Below are 15,624 nucleotides of genomic sequence, written 5' to 3'. Positions count from 1 at the left end.
TAACAGAAGAACTGTAAGGCCAAAATACATGTATGAGACATCATTTGAAACCTAATTTCTTCTACTTTATGAACATGTGCTTGATTGGCATGTGATTAAAACAGAACATACACTACAGCAGTTCAAACATGGTTCAAAATAGTTATTTTGGTCCGTTCTAAAAAAACGTAATTTTTGAAAAAAAATAACAAGAAAATACTTTGTGCCACACTATGCAGGACACAACACAAACCTTCTACACCTTGTCAAGAAGACCTATATAAAGTTTCAGAACTCTAGTCCTAACCTAATGGGAGCTAGGGAGTTTTAAGTATTTGGTATAACAAGTGTCACCGGTGTGCCAAAACCTCTCCAAAACTTCTCCAAGTGACCAAATGTTGCTAAATGCTTTTACTCACTTCTTTGCTATTAGAAAAAACATACGAAATACTTAAAATGACTTAAAAAACCTTTTTACATTCATTCAAACACTGTTGATCATATTTTTTTCTCATAAATCACATGTATGCGCATGCTGGCTCTGGGAGGCGGGGCTTAGGTCTGTTACCCATTCATTTGGACTGGTTCCCATTGGATATTCATATCATGCTATATACCGTTGGAAAGGGAATGTGATTGGCTACAACTGCCATGATTGACGTGTTGATAGCCAATGACAGCTTTTTCTAAGATGGCTGCTCAGAGAGATGACGCAGCGGATTGACGCTCCACAGTGGGAGCGCTTGTTTGGGCGTCCGGGGCTGTCCCGGGGTGAAAATTTAACAGAAAAAGGTGGGGATAATTTCATTGTGTAGGCAGCAACCTGAGGAAAACAACTATACCCAGCAACACAGTGCAGGGCAAGGAGAAATATATTATTTCAGACGGAACGAGATCGGCTAATGAAGTTAGCAGACAGTTAGCGGACAATTAGCATGGGTTCTACAGGACAATATTCATAACCTGGATTAATTCTTGTGAAAAAACCTTGTTATCCTTTTGATCTGTGGACACTTACGGACTAGAGGAATATATATAAGCCAGGAATGGACAAGGATTGAGCGTTTAGGACAGCGTACAGGTAGGGAAGCATCATCATTTTGGTTTTTTTTTCTTTTTTTTTTCAAATAGCATGAGCACTAAGATTATGAATAATGCTTTGGTGCTTATGATTTCAGTAAAATGAACTGAATGATTCAATTGCAGAGAATTTTACGAATGAAACGATATACAGCATGTCCATATTGACAAAAGTTTTGAACTTTTGTGGTTAAATACTATAATGTAACACATCAGAACACGTCTGTTAACCCACACCGGCCCGTCGGCGGGCCGGTGTGGGTTAACAGGTTAATTCTTGTGTTTACTAGAGATGTGCTCGTACGTTTCTTGGAAATAAGTCATTCAGCATGAAAAAAGCATCAAACATGACTAATGGACTAAAGAGATCTAAGTTGACTAAGACCAAAACCAGCGATTAGTCGACTAATCCACTAAGAGGGAGCAGCCCTACATAAATTCGTACAAATAATTTTTATTTTTATTAATTGTGTGTGTGAGATAATTAATACTATCAATTGTCTGGATACAATATAATGAAATAGCCTAGGCCAAAGGTTTTCACAATGGAAGCCCGGGAGGTTGTGCAGTAAAAATAAAAGGAAAGAAAAAACTAAAAATATTCCAAATTATTATGGGTACTGTTATAAAAGTATTATTGGTAGGCCTAAAATGGGTATCTTTATAAAAAATATAAAACTGTCAGAGTAGCCCTGCGGCCGATTCAACATGTAGCAATAATAATAAAAGCTACCCAGTGTTTCCTCTATGTTGATTTTTGCTGCCACAATATCAGAAATAGGGCAGACACACAACAGGGTTGCTGTTCCTATGTACATGTAGTATATAAAGTCATAATTCCACGACTCTACAGAGCTGTGTGCTCTACTGAACTCAAGCCAACTGTCATCCGCTCTCTCTGAACTCAACTGGAACAGTGACAGGACGTCATCACCCGCCAAGTCATGGCAACGAGATAAACAACAGGGCGAGTACACCCTATGTCAATGAGTACACAGAGTACACACATGTCACTCAATCTCCGGCAAAGTCACAAACAGCGACGAAAGCCGCAACTTGAAATCCGCACTCACTCAGCTTGTGCGTGGCAGGCAATAGCGGCGCCAGGATTTTGATTGTAGGTGGGCCTCCAGAAAACTGGACAGGCCAATTAAAATAAGCCAAATGTATTCAGGTTCCCCCTTCATTCAGACAACCAGACACTAATAATGTTAAGACACTACTTGCCTTGCTGGTGTGACTGTGTGGCTACGGGAGGACTTGATGGGGCGAGGGCGGCCGAGCAGGATGGTAAATCGTCACTTGTAATCGCATTACTTAAAATGTCCTCCTCCTGCTCCTTGGAGTGTTTCTTGCTGAATTTAGATGAAAACAAGCTGCTTTGCTTTGCTTTGCGTTTCATATTAGCTAGCTAATAGCTACACTCTGTCTGTCTCATTGAGCTTGCTTGAAAAGCTTGCGCACAAACGTCATTCATTTCATTGCATCACTTGCTGGTGACAACGCAGCCTGTGGGCAGGCGGGTAGAAGCCGCTGATTGGCTGAGAAGCTTTCACTCAAAGCTTTCCTCAGGCTGCTTATTGGATGAACTGCTAGATGGGTCAAAATGGGCGGGCCCGAACCTAAAATGACCAATGGTAGCGCCGCGGATGGTGGCAGGGCGTTCTGAACTCTATGGGGAACTCATACAACATCACTCGTTCCTCTACCTGTTCCACTGTTAAAAATAGCGGCGCAACTTGGTGGGCTCACGCCCAATGTGTGAGACTTGAGAGCCCTGCTTTCTAATTCAGATAAAACTTGCGCGATAGCTACGCTCATCTCATCCGTGGAAGCTGCCATGTTGTTTTGACTAACAGTCGCTTCTCGTTGTGTCACACCTTTTTCATGGTGGGCAGCACGAAAAGGTAAACTAATGTATTTAAATGGGAAGCATATATCGTGATCACAGCACGACTACGGCAGCGAGAAGTATGAAATGCAGAAAATCCGCGTAATGAGGCATGTGAGGCGTCCTCCCCCGGGGTGTGGCGTTTGCTTTCCCTGTTAATCTCCCTATACACCATTTTGTGCTGGTCACCACGAAAAAAACGACAAACGTCCCCGTGATCAATAGATTCAAAATAACGTGACCATTTCACGTACTGCCGTGAGACCGGGTTGGCAGATGAATATGATAAAGCATCAGTTTTATTCTGAACCTCTTCTCTGGTTTCATCCTGAATCTATCTAGTAGAAGCATACACAACATTGGGCTCCACTTCTCTTGTTTTTCTTGTTTTTGGACGGAAAGCCACAGCTGCGTAGTTCAGCTCTTCAGAGGCCTGGTTCTGTCAAAGAGAATATTCACACTCCCTTATCTTGAACAAAATAATGACTTGACACAATTTAAAATGATGAAACAAATAAAAGTAAATTATAAAAGTTGATTCACCTCAGGCTGTTGTGGATTCTGTTCTTCATTGGCAGCTGAATGAAAGAGACAAAACATCCAATCAGGTCACTGACGATCATTATTCATCCTTACTTTGCTCTTATTCTGTTTCGGCAGACATTTTTCTTTCAACATATTCACACAAGTAGTGAAGAAATAAAAATAGAAAATAAAAGAGTAGCTTTCAGGAAGTACCTTTCTGAAGTTTCCTGATTGTAACAACCAGACCAATGATGACCATTAAGAGGAGAACAGTCAGAGCTCCCAGGATCAAACTCATCAGCTTTGCTGTTCCATCAGACTCTGCTGAAAGAAAGAGAATAGAATTACTCTGTTTTCATTTACTGGCTCAGGAACTGTGAGAACATTCAATCTTTTATGTTGAATCTTACTTTCACACTTCCTGTCGTCGTCGTCATGAGATTTATCGCTGCCTTTTAACAAAATAAAAGTTTATGTTGAAATATTGTATCCCTCTCTTATTTGGAATCTTTTCAAATTAGCAAATATAGAAAGACATTTATGACCGTTTTTCATTTACAGGCTTGAGAACTGTGAGAACATTAACCAAAGTTAGGATAGACACATTGTTTTTATCTTAAAAGGACTAGCAGTCACTCTGCACAACTAAAGAAATGTGAAAGAGAATCTTAGTTTTAGACTTCCTGTCAGCGTCATCATGAGAATCATCACTGCCTTTAAACAAAATCAAGATAAGTTCATGTCTGATTTTACCTTGAAAAATGGTATCACTCTCTTGTTTTAACATGATAAAATGTGCTCTTTTTTTTGCCAATTATGACATTGGCATATATAAACAGAAGAATACAGAACACAGGATTTTTATAATCTTACCATTAACATTGACGTATATCGCGCTGAAATCATAACGTCCTTCGATGTAAAATCCACATAAATACAGTCCAGAGTCAGATACATTTACTTGTTTGATTTGGAGAAAGAGAGTGGAGTTGTTGGTACTCATATTGAATCTTCCATTTTGAATTCCATCACTGTATAAAGGTATTCCTGTAGAGCTGACCATCGTGGAGTTCCAGCTGGCCTTGGTTCTTTTGACCACTCTCAACCAGAGTGTTGTAGCGTCTTGGTTGGACGGGTTAGAGCATGTGAGTGTGACTTCTCCACCCGGCCGACCCTCCACAGTCTCCGTGTGAGACTCAGAACCTGAGACAGAGATCCAGCCTGAAACAAACAGCAGACACAAAAAGGCAGTTGCTTGTCATAGGAAGGTGAACAATACCTCTTAATAATAATAATAATAATAATAATAATAATAATAATAATTATTTTTTTTAATTCTGGAAGTTATGAAGTTGAGAGAAAAGTCTTGTCAGTACTTACTGATGCTGCAGAGAATTAAAGCTGTTATCAGGCTCAGTTTAATCGTGGTGCGTATGATCACAGCTCTGTGAGGTCTAACTGTGCTCCAGGAAGGCTGCTCTCAACTTCAGAGGTGGAGTCTTTGACAACAAATGATCGCCTCACCAGATACCAGACCAAGTTATTCTTGAGGTCATTTCCTATTAAGTTACCAGAGTAATGTTCAAACCGTTTGAAAACAATTTACAACAGATACATCGAGGCCTTTGTGTAAGAAGGTTGAAACAAAACCACTAATACAAAATAACATTCATATAACCTTGGTTGATCTTGACCATAAAATGACTTTAGCAGACAGTCTGTATTTTAAATTTAACATTGTCATGCTCTGTAAGCGAGGAACTTCCTATTTTTCTACAGTATATTATGCTATCTATTTTCAGAATCTAGTGGTTTCCTTCACAGATGTTGCTCATGTTTGTTCTGCACAAGCTGTTGGTATCCAGGGCAACTGAATTAAGAAATGTACTTTTATTTTTTTAGTGGGAATGCTGTTCAACAGCATTCCAACTATTGTTATCCTGTTCTTTATTAGTGGGAATGCTGTTCAACAGCATTCCAACTATTGTTATCCTGTTCTTTATTTTTCTTCTTAATTTTATTCCAACTATTGTTATCCTGTTCTTTTTTTTTCTTCTTAATTTTATTATTCTTTTTTGCATACTTTCACCTATTTAAACCATTCAAAGTTTCAAATGTTCAGCTCTTTCAGCTAATGATGGGACTTCTTCAACTTTTTTTCTACTATTTATACTTTTTAAAATTGTAAGCGTTTTAAGACTTTTTTTTAACATTGAAGTGAATGAGAGCAGGCTTCAAAGCTTTCAAATCCTCTTCTGCTTCAAAATGTATCTCCTCCTACATTCTTCCACCTACAGACGTGATTCAAACTTTAAACTGTTCACAAAATATTCAGCTATCCGGGGTCTGCTTTTCAGGTTGATATATTTTACAGTTTTTGAGAAAAAGCTGTTTAAGTTTAGTGATCTTTTCAGGAAATTTTATCGATTAAACAATGTGTATTGCGCTGCTTAGAGTGGTGATGTCATCGCTCAGAGGGTGAAGCTTCAAAAAAATAATCTTTGTCTCTTCTCTAAAACCTGCTCTCACGCCCACAATATCTACTTGTCATACACAATTTATACATCAAAACGTAGGTATTTTTGTCTAGTTTCAGGAAAGGGTTAGGGTTTTTTGACACATCTTATACCTTTGGCTCAGCAAGCTTCCAAATGACCAGAGTTTGAAATCTTTCTGCATTGGCTCCCATATTAAAAATTCACCTCAATTCCCAGCGAAACGCACAGCGAACCACTTTTTTAGATTGCTGATATGCCCACATTTTTAAGTTTATCAACATAAATTTTATACCAATACGTTCACAAAGGCCTTGTGGTGCTCAGGATAACATCATTTGAGTGATATCTCTGTTTGAGAGCTCACTCTCAGGGACTCTGAATAGCTGAAGCACAGCACAGCTGACAGATTCAGCAGGTGACAGGCTCGTTAACTTGATTACAGACATCAAAGCATGTTTGTAAACATGGCCATTCGTTACCATGACAACACTTTCACAGACACACCCAGATACTACAGGCAGTGATATGAACAGTAGTCTAGATCTGTTGCCTTCCACTTCTGTCTTCCTCCCTCTGTCTCCTTTCCTCCCTCTGTATGTATCCCTCCCTCACTCCTTCTTTTTCTTTTCTGTCTCCCTCACTCCCTCTCTATCTCCTTCCCTCCCTCTCTGTCTCTCTCCCTCCCTCCATCTCTCTCTTTCCTCTCTCTCTCTCTCTTTTTCTTTACCTCTGCCTCTCTCTCTATCTCTCTCTTTCTCTCTCCCTGTCTCTCTCTCTTTTTCTCTCTCTCTCCTTCTCTCTTCATCCCTCCTTCTCCTTCCCTCTTCCCCACTCTCTTCCTTTCTCTCTCCATCTCTTTCTTCTCTCTCTCTCTCTCTCTCTCTCTCTCTCTCCATCTCTCTCTCTCTCCTCTCTCTTTCCTTCTCTTTCTCTCTCTTTGTCTCTCCCTCTCAGACCTCACAATGTTCTACATATTTTGTCATTTTTCAACTTTTGAAGCCAACAGTTCAGTTTAGCATCAACTTTTAGCTTTTTAATGAAATTCATACTTCTTAAAACGATTTCCACTTTTTCTACTACTCTCACTACTTCAACTACTACAAACATTCACTGGCCAGTCGTTACCATGACAACAGATACACACCCAGATACTACAGGCAGGAATATGAACTTTAGTCTGCCTTCTCTCTTCTATTCTCTTGTTATGGTCTGTCTGTCTGTCTTCTCTCGCTCCCCCTCTCTATCTCTCTCTTTCCATCTGCCTCTCTCTCCCTCTCTGTCGTCTCTCTCTTTCTCTCTATCCCTCTCTCTCTCTCTTTTCTTTCCTCTCTCTCCATCCCTCCTTCTCCCTCCCTGTCTCTACCTCCCCCTCTCTTCCTTTCTCTCTCTCTATCACTCTCTTTCCCTCTCTCTCTCTTTCTTTCCCTTTGCCTCTCGCTCTCCCTCTCTATCCTCTTTCTCTCTCTATCCCTCTCTCTCTTTCCCTCTCTCTCTCTCCTATTTCTCTCTCTTTGTCTCTCCCTCTCTCTCCTTCTCTTTCTCTCTCTTTGTCTTTCCCTCTCTCTCTCTCTCATCCCCCTCTCTCTCTCCCCCTCTCTCTCTCCTCTCTCTCTCCTTCTCTCTCCATCCCTCCTTCTCCCTCCCTTTCTCCCTCCCTCCCTCCCCTCTCTCTATTTCTCTATCTTTCTTTCCCTCTCTCTCTCCTTTCCTCTCTATCCCTCTCTTTCTCTCTTGTTTGTTCTATGCAATGGATATGGCTGATAATAAGTCTTTTTAGTCAATTTATTGAAACTTCCACTTTTGACAGTATTACAGTTTAGCTTACCGCTTTTCTACTAATGTATTTCAAGAAATTATTTTATTATTATATATTATATTATATTTTATTAGTGGTGTTCTTCAACTTTTCAATGAAATTCATATTTATTGAACCAATTTCCACTTTTTCAACTATTCTTCAGCTTCAGCTAAAGACCTCACAATGTTCTACATATTTTGTCATTTTTCAACTTTTATAGCCAACAATTCAGTTTAGCGTCAACTTTGAACTTTTTAACGACTTTTTCAACTATTCTCACTATTTCAACTTCTACTTACGGATTTGAGCTATTCATCCAGTTTAGCTTTAGCAATTCAGCTATTCAGCATTCCCACGCATTTTCTGCAGGAAATGCATTTTCTAGTTTTAAAACATACTTATAAGTATCTAATAGAATATGTTATCCTCCGCAATATGCTTCAGTGTGTGAGTGTGAAGATCTGTTATCATTACATATCCATACATACTCCCAGCAGTGGGTCTCTGAGCTGATGATTATTATCATCATAAGGATGGTGGCCAGTCTGGCTCTGGCCCACACACATTATTCACATTTGAAGGACAGACAACAGATTCGGTGGTTTTATGGGTTTTATTGAGTCAAAGTTGAAAGCGGACAGGAAACAAATGCAACAACAATCTCACTGAATCTTTTAACGGTGTCTCCAAGAGCAGCAAAATTAGTCACCACCAACCAAAGTGAAATATAAACCAAACATCCTAACTTTTTAATTATTTGTTGTTTTGTGGCTGTTGCTAAGTTAAAGTGACTCCTTTCTCAGTAGTACATTGTCAAACTGTTTGATGCATGCATTAGAACGATTCATCCAGTAATAATGTATTATCATTTAACACTAATAGACAGAGTAAAGCTTTTATATCTGACTGTCCAACTGTCACACAGCTTCAGACACCTGTTAATAGACACAGAGACACTATGTGAAGATATAGCAGGGCATGTGAGTTTAAAGAAGAGGGAAGTGGTGAAAAGTTTAACACTTTCACAGCCAACACTTTTAAAACGTCATGATCAACTATTGCTCTTTGGGAACATGCAGGCTTTTGTTGTGTGAGACGAGGTGACGATATATTTGTATATTTGAAACCACAAATAACATTTAATACACAGTTATACACATGCTATGATATCAAATTGTCGTACGTATACTCTAATTACGACTTTGGAAGAGATAAGAATTAAAACGCAGCACTACGAAGAAGATGGTTGCACATTTTTGTCCTTTTGACAAAGTTATGGTCACTCCTGTCCACTGCCTGCAGTTTAGTATAAATTAAGCATCAGTTTGACTGTGAACAGCATCTCTTGATGCCAGTGGTGGAAAAAGTATTGAGATCCTTTACTTAAGTAAAAGTACTAATACCAGGCTTACTGCTGAGGGTTTTTGTAGCGTGAGGTTTTGGTCTTTCTGATGGACCGCATGCTTTCAGTAACCAGTGTTGATACACGTGGCTGAGCAGGGTGGAGACAAAATAGCGCAGGGAAAGGAAGAACAAGAGAAAGGGAAAAGATGGAGCTGAGAGGGAGTGCATTAAAAGGAAATAAAACCCCTGGAGGAAAGTGCAGCTAGAGAAAATAAAATAAATGGAAACCGGGACTTCATCAGTATGTCATAATATCATAACTCTCCTCGCTGAGTTGACTGTATTTTGTTGTTTTTTATACACTCTGGCCCCAGAGGAGAGGGAGGGAGAGATGCTGTGATGCTAACAGAGGAACCGCTGACTGAGTTAACTCTGAGCAGCAAGTCACTAATGGCTGTATGCCCACTGTACACAATTCACACTCATGGTACGTGTCCACTGTGGTGTTTTTTGTACAGAAGGGGTCACCTCGCTTCCCAGAATTGCACGCTAGAGGGCTTTGAAATCAAGCTGTTCCACTTAGTGCTCCCTCTAGAGGCCTGGAGAATTTCTGTTGTGTAATCTGGATGCAGCGTTTTGTTGGACTTGTTTTCGGTGTGTGTGTGTGTGTGTGTGTGTGTGTGTTCTAGGACTTGCACAGGTGACTCAGTGGGCGGGCCTCGATTCATTCACTGTGTAGCTCTCAGATTGCCAAAATGCAGCTTCATTGTCTTCTTTGTTCTGTTAAAATGCACACAGTAGATGCTCTTATCTGGTTGTGCATGTGTGAGTTTGAAGTGTTCCACAAGTCTGAAATCAGATATTGATGTTGAAACAGTGTCAGAAGGGGTTGATAAATACTGGAAACTCATTAGGTAGCATCATTCTTAATCTTATAAAAGCTGCTAGGCTTTTGATGTGTGTGGTTATGTGTGATCACTAGTCTTCCTGTGGTTGAGACTTTACTGTTACTATTTGTTGCCTGCTGGTTAGCGTCTACACTTTGTCTTTCCAAAACATCTAGCCGCAGATTCTTTTTTCTCTACATGACAGAATTTAGGCCAGTGGTTAATGAAAAAACTGATTCTGACCCCTTGTAAATGTTACATGTTTCAGTCTGGTTTATTTAATAGATTTTAATGTGTTATTAAATCCTACTTATTTTTTTTAAATTAATTTTCAAAAGCACTGCCCTTGTTTAAAACAAGTTAATTTCAGTCAATTAAAAGTAATTAGAAAAAGAATATGTAAAATTTTATTTCCACATACTATCTGGTCTGCGCATGTGCAGACACATGCCACCACTTTGTTCTGAAGGCGAGTATTGTAAATTATCCACTCGTTAGTAGCTCCTTGAATGCTGTATCCATCTCTGCATTTTCGGTAAGTAAGCTATTTATAATCATTGGTGTGTTATATTTTTTACTTGAACAGGTTTCTGTTAACACTAGCCAATGCTATCAGTTTGTGTTTTGATAAATTAACATTAGCCAACGTTAGAGCAGCTAACTTAGTTGTGTAGTAAGTTAACTTGAGTGTAACAGATGTATCTTAACATTTTAAGCTAACTTTATAGCTCTCAAGTTAAATGCATGGTGAATTCAGTGTTTGTCTTGTTAGACTTATTTGTTAGTTTGTGGACATTTGAAGGAACAGGTTGACTAATGTTAATTGACAGTTTAATTGTAGCTTCACGTTCCCTGCTGTCTTGGCTTGTAGACTAGCTAGCCTACTTTATTCCTAACTTACTGTAAGCATGTTTTCTAATCTTGTCAGTATGTTAACTTAAAGACAAAATACACCTGTGAAATCATGTTGGTAAAAGCAAATGCTTCTACATAATGGCAGCCCTAGGTAGGTGCATGCCTGAATTACCTAATTCAAAACACAATACGGAGTGGCAGACACAGCAATAGCAATTTCAGGAGCAGATTTCATAAAAGCGAAAATAATCATCACATTGTGCTTCATGAGGAAACAATAAATAAAAGCCGTGGGTTTGTGTAAGCAAACCTTGATATTGTGGGTGTTTAATATTAACGTTGAAGTTATACTCAGGTCCTCCCTTTACCGTTTCTTTGAAGGTATCCTTTTTTTTTTACCCCCGTATTCCGCGAAGACCCGCCCCTACTCTGCCTCTGATTGGCTCTGACTGTGACATCCCTTTTCTTACCTAAACCCAACCAACCAAAACGAGGTAGGCAACGAACACTAGCGACTGTTTTCTACTTAATTCATACAATTTCCATAAACTTCATTCTCCCCGTCTTTACATGCAATGTCCTGTATGTCTGCTTGTAGCATCTACTAAAGCTTTGAAAGCATTAATTTCAGATGTAATTTCTACATGCTCCAAAGTAATTTATAATCGCTCAACAGAGGAATAACACACTTGCAAGAAAATAGTCCAGCAGTAAATAAATAAATTGATAAATAAAATAAACTTTCCTGAAAATTAATTACATGTCTGTCTGTCCACTTCCACCCTCTTAATCTGCCATTTGTTGCATTTTTTTTTACAGTAATAATAAGATACAATTAGAATGTGGACTTGGACACAAATTAGTTTGTAGTGATCTGATTTGAGTCATGGGCAAGTTTGTAATTATTGGACAGGTACTTTTTTTTCCTCAACATGCTTACGATTTATCTTTTTAATTCCTGCTCATTTTTATTTCTATTGCAGGTCTTTCTCATATCTGATAAATCTGATCTTGGTGTGATGTGGAACAGAACCTAACTCTTTGGGGAGCTCATATTGTTTTGGTAAGTGCATTTAAAAAACAAACAAACTCTCAACAGCTATACTGATCACAGCAGTACTGTTAAGAATAAATGTTCTGTGTGGTATTATTTATTTCTTTATTGGGGGGGTAAAAAAATTAATAATAGAAAAGAGCTGTTGCTGAAAAAAGTACCAGTACACACTTAATCTTTTGAATAAAATTTCAGTATACTTAATGTGAGATTCATTGGCCCAAACTATGAGTTACATTAAACACATACATTTAGTTGTCTTTACAGTGCATGGCTTTATGTAATCAAAGTTCATGAAGATCATCCTGGTGTGACTGTAAAACACCATCACTAATGTAACATTTGTGACTAACATAATACAAATGAATGTTCAAATCTGTCTGTTTAAATATATCATGCTCAAAGGAAGAACTACCACACAACCACAAACAAAGAAAAAATATCTGTTTTTCATTCCACACAAATAAAGTAATGGTAAAAATTAATAGTGTTTACAACTGCTGAATAACATTACAGATTAAAATTGAGTGGTAGTATGTTCCTGCTCTAATTCGGTTCATGAAAAGTTATACTTAAGTAACAATAGTACCAGATGCTGATTTAACTTTTTTGTTTATGTCTTCTTTAACAATTAGATTGAAGAATGACACAGCGTCTGAAGTTGAGAGTCATTGTGGATGACGATGACTATAGAAGACTTGATCTCCATTCAGGAATGCCAGAGACTTTGACAGAGTTACACGATACAATTCGCCAAGAATTTGAAATTGAAACAGACTTTCGTATTCAGTTCATGGATCCCAACTTCAAGAATGAATTCATGAAGTACAATGAAGTTCATGGCAACCCTAACTCTAACCCCCATAAATGATGTGGGTTTGAGTCCTTCTTCTTTAATGCAGAATGCTCCCAGCACTTCTGGATCATCTGGAGCACCAGCGAGCAGCCAAACATCTCCCATTGTTTCCTCACCGGCTTCATTGTCCTCAACAGACTCGGATAACACCATCATTCTGCCACATTCAGACAACAAATTGAGAGCATGTGCATGGCCACGTGAATTCCCCATTCCTCGCTTTCCATACAATGTAGAGGTGCAGCTTCAATGTGGAAATGAGCGCTTCAGAGAAACTGGCACTCAGCGGAAGATTACTCCGGGGTTGAAGTCTGACATCTTACAGAAGCTAGCCGAGGAGATCTTCCAGTATATAGCATATCCACAAAATTACCAAATAGATGAGGTAGCAGGGGAACTCATCAAAAAATGTCCCTGTTTGAAGGAACCATCTGCCAGTGGTTACTATGGCTGGATGATTAGCCTAAAATATAAAATGGCTAATTACAGGACAAAGATGGCTGTCCAGAAGTGACTGTAAATGCTTTGAAAAACAAACGTAGTGATGAAAGCCTCCCAGCCAAAAATGTAAAGAAGCCTAAAAAGGCTTAAGTCCACTTTTATCCTTCACAACCTGCTGGCGAATCGGATGAAAGGGGGGAAAATTCCCCCCAGTAATTGATCATTTACTAAAATAATTAATTTTGACCACTTTAACTATATCTGTCTGCTGTTTGCTGCTGTGAAGGTAGTGTACAGTGACTTTATCAGAGATTGTCTGATGAAAACAGCTTCCTGCTGCTGGAATTGGGGTTTTCACATTGCACTTAGACATTTGACCCATTGTAAATTTGAAAAAAAATATTAGCAAGGTTTAAATAAGTTTTTGATTTCCATTACCCTTGATTAATAACAATACATTTGACTAATTATTGTTTAGAATAATGAGGTCAAAAGTATCCTTTAATCATACAGTAGCTTTTTTTGTAATTTTGTCTTGTGTATAACAGATAAATGCTGAATTCCAGTGCATAACAACAATCCCACTTGAAACAACCTTCATGGCACGTTGGACAGCCATTTACCCCAGCTGACATCGGGTTTCCAGAAGAAGGGAGGTGTTTCTGGCCAGAAACTAGCCACACATCTGGCGATCTTGCAAGAGGTTAACATGTGTATACATTGTAGTAGAAAATATATACATTGTGGAGCAACTTCATGAAATGTACCTGTTTCGTACCATATGGAGCCTTTGAAGACTTCAAGAGAAGCCTTGATTATTTGTAAGGGGCAAGGTTCCTAAGTCCTGGCTCAAGAATAAAGGTGACCAGGCTGCTCTCTGTCTCGGGCCTTCCATGTATGCACATGGATGGGCATGGAGGAGCTCTCCACGTAGGCACAACGTGTTTAGGTCTGATTTTGTTTATCTTAATTCTGATTCAACCATAGAAAGCACTTTGTAACTGTGTTTTGAAAAGTGCTGTATAAATAAAATAAATAAACAGAGACACATGTCAAAGGACGGATGATGCCTTAATGAGGCAATAGTGGCATACAGGTTAGAGAAGCAGGTTTGTGACTGGAAATGTACCAATTCAATATCCAGGTGGGGAAAATGAAAGAGTAGCACCTGCCTTGAGCAAGACACTTAATCCTCAGTAGCCTGCAGATCCGACTGGTTGTAAAAGCCGCTTCTAGGTGTTAACTGTGAAGAAGAGAGCATTGCTCTCAGTGAAACTTCCCTGAATAACTAGAAGTTACAATAGTGCTATCGCCCTACACAATCAGACCTGACATTTTATCAAAATTAAGTCACAATTCACTAACATTCATTAGCAAAATGGGGCAGTCCATTTCCATTTTGTATAATAGTCATTGTGTATATATTTTTTGAGGTTACCACATGTTGGAAAAATTCTACAATTTTTTTAAAATAACTGATGTATTTAGGAATATTTTAATAATTGTTATCCTTTTAAACAGGTGACGAGTGATGTCAATCTTAAAAGGGCAGCAGTCCTAAAGGCACTTTGCATCTACCTTGGCGAGGATGTTGGACATCTCATTCGGGAGTATAACGCAAGTCATTGTAATTGCATTTGTCAGTCACATGTACTGTCTTGTATTATAGAAAATGTTTTAAGATCCTAATATCACTGTCACACTAGTTATTAGAAGAAAATTGTTTTCACAATGTGATTTAAAGGGACACTCACCAGAAAACGAAAACAAACCTGATGCATAACAAAAACAGCGTGTTGACACCACAACAATGGCAACTGTAGTCCTGTCAATGTCTACACGCTGTCGTGTTTTGGGGTCTAGAGCTATGATAGTGTGGAAGCCTGCTGATATTTTAATCAACTATTGCAAAACTTGAAAAATGCTCTAGCCACTAAAATGTGTCACTACAGAGGATCATAAGGATCATATTGGTGTTTTTTATGTTTTAAGTGGTTGATGACAAAGGCATTAACATTACCGCTGACCATTTGCCAAAGTATCCATTTTAGAAAATTAATTTTTACCTTTTATAAGTAGCCAAAAGGTTGAGAATATTTATCTAAAAATTAACAACTTGCTGCACAGTGTTGCAAGCAGGTACCATTTTCTAAACACACCCTGGTGCATTCAAGAATTGGCTAAATAATTTAAAATCAGTTTGGTTCTTGAAATTATATAAGGCTGGCTTTATTCATTATGTTTATTATTGTTCAATTAAAAGACCAAAACCATCCACGTGTTAGTCCATCTCTAAATCCGTTCTGACTTCTGGATCTCGGCTCCAAGCCCATTGGTTCCTGAATATTAAATATTTTCCACAATACAATAAAAGCAAAAATCATTCAGAAAGTGCTCTTACAAATGGATGGTGAAA

General features: G+C 38.6%; 1 long non-coding RNA gene across 1 annotated transcript; it reads right to left on the bottom strand.

Annotated features, from left to right (window-relative positions):
- Nucleotides 1-3,292: 3,292 nt before the first annotated feature.
- LOC114573933 (uncharacterized) lies at nucleotides 3,293-3,793 on the bottom strand. Its single transcript, XR_003694994.1, has 3 exons — nucleotides 3,689-3,793; nucleotides 3,494-3,528; nucleotides 3,293-3,389 (listed from the first exon to the last, which is right to left on the bottom strand). It is a non-coding gene; the product is annotated as an uncharacterized LOC114573933 (long non-coding RNA).
- Between the last annotated feature and the right edge of the window lie 11,831 nt (nucleotides 3,794-15,624).

Source organism: Perca flavescens, chromosome 19 (assembly GCF_004354835.1).
Source record: "Perca flavescens isolate YP-PL-M2 chromosome 19, PFLA_1.0, whole genome shotgun sequence".
NCBI classification, from domain to species: Eukaryota; Metazoa; Chordata; class Actinopteri; order Perciformes; family Percidae; genus Perca; species Perca flavescens.
The sequence above is the reverse complement of the archived record's forward strand: the minus strand, read 5'-3'. Positions and strand labels throughout refer to the sequence as shown.